The following is an 8,801-nucleotide window of genomic DNA, read 5'->3' as shown; positions in this document are numbered from 1 at the left end:
TGATGAGGTCAGAAGAACAGACACATAGACACATTTTCCTATTCTGAATGAGGCAGGGGAAAAAAACTTATTTTAATACTCACTACCATCTTATGCTATTCACTAATGAGATATGTATCCTCCCCTCTCCCAAGAGGGGGAAAAGTTTCATATAATGTAGCCCAGTCTGACTTGAAACTCATGACCCACACCCCATACTTCCAAGTGCTGGGACATCAAGACCACAGCTGCCATCAAGCACAGCTCTAACAACTCATGAGAATAATCTGGAATCCACTGGAACCTTTCTGACATCATTAATAGAAATAAACCAACATGTGCTTTTAGACAAACTACCTATAATAAAACTTAAAATGCTCTACTAATCAATGTGACTGAAGAAATTTCTCATTTATTCATTCTGTGAAAATGTATGGCCAACTAGATTTGGTTTAAATAAGCTGTAATGTCACATTTTATGAGATAATAGCACTCTTTCTAGATGCATTTACGAAAACAACAGTTCAGACGATCTCCATAACTTTAACTTGATAAATTATTCAGTGAAAACCTGAGTATTTACACTATATATAAATATATATAGTATCATGTTCATGTATGAAACCTGACACTGAATTTCTGAAAAGATTTATATTTTCTTTTCCTAATACTATCATTATCAGAATCAGAGGGAAGAGTATGGAGATCTAAACCATAAGATAATAACATAAGGAATATTTCAGACCATAATGCAAGCAGAAAATTACAGCAGTAGGACTGGTGTTTGCAGGTTCTAGGCACAGGCTGAGAATTGACATCTTAGTTTCTGTAGACCTCATCAATTTAGAATGAAGCTTATATATTTTCAAATGCTTGACAATCCAAAACATTTAGTTAATCCTTTTTTGTAAATACTATAGGGCAAGTAATATAAAACAATCTAAAAGTTGAAAATATTTTCTCATTACTTATTAGTAAATACATGGGTGAGTAATCTTGTTTATATATGGGAAACCCTTAATTATCCAAAATATAAATAGCATTACAGATAATGCTGTTTAATTTTAAAGGTAAAAGTAAATATATATTCATATATATTACACATTTTATATAAATATTATTTACATATATGTGTATATGATAAATATATATGCATACTTACATACATACACACAGTTTATATTCCTTATGTATTATAGGGAAATTAGTGACTATGATTACTAGGAAACTAATTTGTCTTTCTCACAGTTTATCTTACATATTATTTTTAAAGATACCAATAGGTTTGTAGTATAGATCTCTTTTAAAATAATATTAAAATTGCAGTTAAAAAAACTGTTGTGAATTTATTTTGATTCAGATTAAGCAGTATTTTCTAGAAAAAAAAGATTTGCAGTTTGTAGCCCCTCTATACGAAATAAGATATTTCTAATCCTAGCACAGTAAGAAACAAGGCCTCTAGTACATTTAGGAAATCAAAATATATATAAAGCTCTCACACTCCTCCTAATATTTCTAAAGATATTGTATTTTATACACTTGTGTTTCTTTGTCACAACACCGGAAACTGAGTTTAGGTAATATGTCATTGAGATACCCAGAGTTCGTTTTGGCTCAGGCCTGCTAATAACACTGGGAACCTACCACTTCAAGAAAACAGGACAGAGTTTTTTAACTTCTCTACTTCAACTACTCATTGTCTTCTCTTCTTCTAAATTTTTGTATAGCTTTAACAACGTTCTTTCCCACTATCCTTTCTCAATGTTGTTACAAGACACAGCCATTCAAGAACTTGGGCTCTTAATTCATCCAAGGGATTTTGCTTTCCAGCATCTGCTTCAAGTTGCACTTTAATTTCTAATACAGTTAGGAAAGCAGTTGTATTTGCCTTAAAAGCACTGGAATGTATTGAAAGGTGTAGCTTTTTCTATTAGCTTGTATCCTTTTTGTACTCTGATGGTTTTAAGTTGACACTATCTTCTTCTTTTGGCACCTTCAAGGTTTTTTGTTTTGTTTTATTTTGTTTTTAATAGACTTTGATTTGGTATATGTCTACGGTTGAAGTGGCCAGGCACATTTTCCCTATATTTTTGGTCTATCTGCAGTGAGCTGCAGCTCATTTTCTGAAAAGCTGTGTCATCAAAATTTATATCATCAAAAACAAAGCAAAACAAAATTTAAACATCTGTTTTATTTTTCTAGAGTTCCTTACTATAAATAATTCAAAGTCTACAGACATATCTCTAAGGGATAATTGTTCAGAATCCAGCTTTGCTTTTGATATTGGCTCAGTCTGAAATTTCAAATCCAGAGAAACTTGTCCATTAATTTTGACTATAGAAGCTGGTGAAGGAATAAGCTTTTCAGACCCCTTTCAGTATATTTTTCCAGGAGATTTTAATAAATTATTTGTGGAGCAGGCCTTTTGGGTGGGACTCATAGCACAGTTCATTTAGAAGTTTTTTGATCCACAAGTAATTTTCCATCTTTTTTCTTCAGGAAAAACAAACTTCTCTGCAGCCAACAGTCTGGTTTTGGAGCTGTACTGGACCTTTTGGACCCTTAGTATCAGATGGTGGTTTCTTTGGTTTTGGAAAATCTTCATCCAGCTCAGTTATCTGAATAGAGAAATTGTCTAGAAATGCTCCATTGCCATTAGGTTGTCCTTTCCGTCAGCCATGGTACCAGTCTCCCCAGAGAGAGCTAGAGAAGTGGGAGGGAGAGAAGAGGGAAGGAGGGAGGAAAAAGAAATGTACTCATGCCTGTTTGACATGAAATGTTAACCCCACTATACAACATCTTAAACATAAAATTATTTAGATGAAAGTAAGCTCATCTTCACTAGCACCTTCATAAGCAAATACTGTTCTCCAGTACTCTTTATCTTTAACTTCACCTTCAGCATCTGTTTTCTGTTGTTATTTCCATAGTTTGAGTTTTGTATTGTGAAAGATGTATGACTAAAGATAAATTTTCTTTTGTTTTCTTCTTGTCTGTTTTTGTTTTCTTTGTTTCTTTTACTACTGGATTTTCTTCTAAGTTTCATTGAGCCTTGTTAAAAGAAAACAAACAATACAACAACAACAACAATCTCCAAATCCAATCCCTGGAATTTTCTTTGCCTGGGTCACCTATCCAGTGCTGTATCACTTCCATTTCCAGGAGATGGTGATACTGCCTGTCGGCTTGGCCACAGCAGTGCCTGGATGCTGCCGGGCTGAATGAGCTTCACGATCATCTGTTACTTTAATTCCCACATTTAGGAGGAAACAGACCCAACTTGCTCCAACTTGGTGTTCCATCCACCAGCCTTCTTCATTAATATTAATAATATCCACTACTTCAGCTCCAGCTTATCCTCATGTAGAAGAATATAGTCAAATTGAACTTTATATGAATGCTTCTTCCCTGTCTTCTTAACATATTTGGGTTTGTGGATGTGGTTGAATTCACTGTACAAGACTTGCCACACCTCAGTGACTTTCCAGTTTTATGGGCAAATTGTCATCTGGGGATTCAGTCTCTCTTACAATTCCCTTTACAAAATAACCAAAGAGCATTCCTCTTCTCCCATTTAGTTCTCCTTCTAGTCATCCTTTGTCCTGGAACTTGTTCACATTCCTGATGATTTCCCCAAATCCCATAGCTAATTCATCATCGTGTACAGCATCATAGCCTAATTCCACCATGGATGCTGATTGACCATGCCTGGGTCTCTCCAAGAAGCAGCTGGGAAGGTCCTTCCAAGGATTTTAATGAACAAAGCACTTAGGTTCTTTTACTGCTAAATTAAAGCACCTTGTACCATAGTGTTTTCTTTCTTTCGCTTTATAAACAAAGCACTTTCTAAATAAAGCTCTTTGCTTTCTTTCTCACTTCCTTTCTTTCATATAGCATTTTGAATCTCAGCAAAGCACCCTTCATATTCCCGGTTTTCAAAGTTCATTAAGTGTGTCGTTTCTAAACTGAGGGCTTCTTTTCTTTCAGGTTTCAGAAATTCGAAACACTTTTCTTTCCTGGTAAGTCAAAGTGCTATCTAAACATGTGGTTTTCTTTCTAAACAGCATGTCTTATAAATGAATCCTTTTCTTTCTCTTCCATCTTGTTTTTCATACATCACTTAGAATTTTAACAAAGTGCTTTCTTTTTTCTTATCAGCTTTCCAAAGTGCTTTCTTTGTCTCCTTATTAAGCAGAGCTCTTTCATTCTTTCTAGGCTTTCAAACATCAAAACACTTCATTTTCTCTTCAGGTAAATCCGTAGTCCTTCCTTCCTCCTTTACTTCCTCCTATCCTTCTTTCCTTTCTTCTTTCTTTTTCTTTCATAGACCGCTTTGAAAACCCCAGAAGAAAGGAAAAATAATTGCTTTTATGAGTGCTCTCTTTCTAAATAACCTGTGTTCTTCCTTCCTTCCTACGTTTTCAAAGTAATTCATTTTCTATGTCTTGTTAAAGCAAAGCACTTTGGCCTTTCTAGTATTTCAAAACAAAGTGCTTTCTAAATGAAACATTTTCTTTCACTCCTCTTTTACTTTTCTTTCTTTATTCCTACCTAGATTTTCAAAGCATTTCATCTCCTTTCAAATACCTGTTTTCCTCTTAGATTTTCAAAATTCAAATCAATTAATATTCTTTCCTTGTAAGTCAAAGCATTTCCTAAACAAAGTGCTCTTTCTTTTTCTTTCTCTCATAATTGCTTGCCTTCCTTCCTTCCTTCCTTCTTTAATTCCTTTCTTCCTTCCTTCCTTCTTTAATTCCTTTCTTCCTTCCTTCCTTCCTTCCTTTCTTTCTTTTTTTCTTTCTTTCTTTCTTTCTTTCTTTCTTTCTTTCTTTCTTTCTTTCTTTCTTTCTTTCTTGCTTGCTTGCTTGCTTGCTTGCTTGCTTGCTTGCTTTCCTTTTTCTTTCTTTTTCTTTCTTTCTCTTTCCTTTTTCATGTTTCTTTCCTTCTTTCTTGTTTCTTTTCTTCTTTCTTCCTTTTCTTCATTATTTCCTCTCTATCCCTTTCCTCTACAATTTTTGCTAAATTTCATGCAACACAAAGACAATGATAAATGAAACTAAAATAAAATAGAAAATTTAGAACTTCTACAAGTTCTCATGCCTATAGAAAATATAATGCTGTCATTAAGAACTGTTACTATATCTGTGAGGAAAAGCTTATACAATATGTGCTTTCTATAAAATATGTCTGTCTATACAATATGTACTGTCATTTAGTTTTGGATATTATTGAATAATTAATGATTCACAAAATGGATAAAACTATTAGATTCAATTTCTAAAAGCAAAAATTCTAATTTACAGTAAAATCTGTATTCATTTGATCTTTCTCACTCTGCTGACCAGATTACCTCTTGGCCTGGTAGATACTGAATGTTGAGAGTCTATAAAGTATCAGTTGTGCCTTTGTACATGATTTTAAAGTTTTCATTATTTTGAAAATATTATCAAATTATCAAAATTTTCTGGGAATTTTTGAATTACATAAGCCCGTATCCTGCACATTGCATCAAAAATCAAGAGAATTCTTGATGAGCAAATAGAGCTCTTGAATATAATAAAAATAAAAGAATATTTAAATAACACATAGATTAATATCAGATAGATTAACTTCAGGAACTTTCCCAAAGGTCTTTGCTTTCATTGACAAATGTTAAAAAGCATAGTGATTAATTTGATAATTACTTGAGATGAGATGATTTTGAATCATATAATCATCATTGACAATTAGTGTATAATTTAAATTTGACACATTAAATAGTAGATAGTCCATTTTTCTGAATATCTGTTTTAATCCTTGTCAGACATGTAGGCTTCTGGAATTTGTTACATGTTCTGTTCTAAGACTCACCTCACAATCCATTTAACATGATATTACATAAAATTTGATTTAAATAGATATTTAAACTGATTTCCTAAGGCTAATTAACAATGGGATTTCTTTGATGAACTTTAATTTTTTTTTATTTTATTGCAAAGATGCTGTAGAGAGGGGTTACAATTACATGAGTAAGGCAATGAATACATCACTTGTAGATCATTATTACCCTTTCCCTTGTTGTCCCACTAGGTCATTGCATTAAAAAAATATTCCTTGTGGTATTACCAGTCAGGTAATTGGTGTTCAACTACTCGGAAAAAAATATCATTAACAACTTTAAGACATTAAAGTAGCCTATTTACTCTACAGTAATAGTAGTGAGAGGAAAATCTAGTTATCATCTGTTTCACTTTATGTCTTGCAATTTTCCTTTAGCTCAGCATGCTAAAATGATACTCCTTTTATTATGATTACAATAGAGTACTTCAAGAAATGCATTTTTAATGTGTAAGTGATCCAAGTTTCACTGATGCGAAGAATTTTGTAGTGATTTATGAAAAAGAATAGTGATTCCCACACATCTAATTATTCTTCAAAATATTGTGAATATCAATTACTTTTTTGCTGTGAAGCACCAACAACAATCTCCGTATAATAATATTAAAGCAAGTTTTTACAAAGATAGATTGCTATGCTTATTAATGTACCAGTCGTTAATATATTTTACTGAAACATTTTCATTAAGTTATTATCTAAAACTTTTCTATTTAATTTATCTGTTGAAAACTGTAATGTCTTTTGATCAATGTCATCCCTTTCATAATTCTCACCATCTTTCCTAAACCCATGCAGTTCCATTTTTGCCCATATACACTGAACATTATGATTGCATCCAGCTACTTTTTTTATATTGTCAAACCCCCTTTGATCTAAAGCCCTCTGACCTAACACTACAAGTTTCACTTTCCTGATACTCATTTTGTTATACTGTAAACTAGTTTTCAAACAATAAAAACTTGTCACTCCTCCTTAGCACATATTTTATTTCAGTGTACATATATTTTAGTATACATAAAATATTCTATATTTAGTCATTTTATATGTATATACATATATAGTGTATATATATAGTAAAATACAACACATACATATACACAATATACAATGACACACATATATACAACTCTACCTGGTACAAAATACAAGGAAATCATAATGAATGGAAAAAAATAATATACAAAGAAGTTCTAATATTGAAATGTGCTGTGTTTTATATGCACATATATAAAATGATTTCAAGTCAAAACTAAAAGTTGATAGGAAATGTGTAAATTACTTTCTAAAGTTTTTTTCCCACAAAAATATATTTGATTGCAGTTCATGTTCAAAATTTTACAATCTTGAATTATGAGAGTGCAAATTAACCTCTCATCCTATTGACAAGAAAGATGATTTATAATATAAGATTTTATAAAAGATATGTAAAAGAAACCTTGCCTGAGAAAAAAATAGTAGAAGATTAAAGTGCTGGACAATACTGCACAGATCTGGAGATCTCCATAAAGGATAAGTAGCAAAAAACAATCTGAAAAATAAATCTGAACATATATTAATAAATATGTAAATATTTCACTCTATATTTGCAAAGCATAACATAGTAAAAAGGGTAATCATAAACCTTCCTGTAATATATGACATGCTTTAAATAAGCACATTTTAATAAGAACCATCTGCAATGCAGACTGCAATGTTGACCTCAAACTAAATATAATCTACACTTCTTGAAAAAAAATCTAAGGATTATATTTGCAAAGGGAGTACTCTAAGGGCTTGAAGTAGAGAAAACAAATGTATCCCAAAGATATCACTTTATTAAAAGAAGAAGAGGTAGAGACACAGAGTATTCAAATGAGAAGGAGAAGGTAGTAGAAAGAGTATTCAAATGAGGGAAAGATTTTAGTCATTCTTTATCCAATTATAGAGAAATATATATTGGATTTTAAACAAACTAAAATTATAACTGAAAGCATTAGAAAATTATTATGAATATAGCAATTAACAAGAGGAATGTAGGAATAAATAATATCTCAGGCAATCAGATAAGGAAGAATAAAAATAAAATTTAAAAACTCTAAGTAAAATAAATAGTAGAAAGATCATAGAAATATATTCAAATGTAAACTAAAAATAAAGGTGAAAGAAAATTTCTTACAGCCACAAAATCTCCAATCACTACTAACACTGGGAATGTATTAAAAACAATTAGGCTGAGGTGGGCTAGGGAAGAGGAAGTGTGTTAGCTCAATGAAAAGGTCATGTCTCAGTGTGTTAGCTCAATAAATGGGTTATGTCTAACCATGTGAGTGTTCCATACCCAGCACCAGATAATGAAGATTGGATGTGGAAATTAATTCACTTTCTAGAGGGACCATGAGAGGGTGGGAGTGGTTGAGAAGGAGAAAAATTAAAGAGATCAAGGAAAAAAGATCAAGAAAAAGAGGCAAGAATGAAGAACACAGAGGAATAGCACTAGAAGACCCCAGGAAACACTGTAACCAAAAATATTGCAGTGGCCAGAATAGTGTAAGTGAGTGAGAGAGAGAGAGAGAGAGAGAGAGAGAGAGAGAGAGAGAGAGAGAGAGAGAGAGAGAGAGAGAGAGAGAGAGAGAGAGAGAGAGAGAGAGGAATAAACACTAACATAAAAATGTAGGCAACTACTGCAAGTATATAGTTGAGAAATGCATATGAGTCTTCATAAAGAAATTGCAGTGGAGAATTTTAATACACTTCCTCATTAGAAAGATTTCCTTGGTGGTAATATAGCAGAAGCAAATATAGGGAAAAAAATCTGATTTTATTAGTTTATTCAGATACTTACAGTGACAATTAGTAAAAACAAAAAACAAAAACAAAAAAAAGATATAAAAGGAAAATCCAAAAACATAAAACAGAAACTTGAATCAACAATCTGGTATGATGCAGATTTCAAATACCCAAATTTT

General features: G+C 32.1%; 1 pseudogene; it reads right to left on the bottom strand.

Annotated features, from left to right (window-relative positions):
- Positions 1-1,627: 1,627 nt before the first annotated feature.
- On the bottom strand, positions 1,628-3,217 carry LOC138835486 (CD2-associated protein-like; annotated as a pseudogene).
- Positions 3,218-8,801: the final 5,584 nt, after the last annotated feature.

Source organism: Dipodomys merriami, unplaced genomic scaffold (assembly GCF_024711535.1).
Source record: "Dipodomys merriami isolate MVZ:Mamm:240054 unplaced genomic scaffold, mDipMer1.0.p SCAF_24, whole genome shotgun sequence".
Classification (NCBI taxonomy): domain Eukaryota; kingdom Metazoa; phylum Chordata; class Mammalia; order Rodentia; family Heteromyidae; genus Dipodomys; species Dipodomys merriami.
The sequence above is the reverse complement of the archived record's forward strand: the minus strand, read 5'-3'. Positions and strand labels throughout refer to the sequence as shown.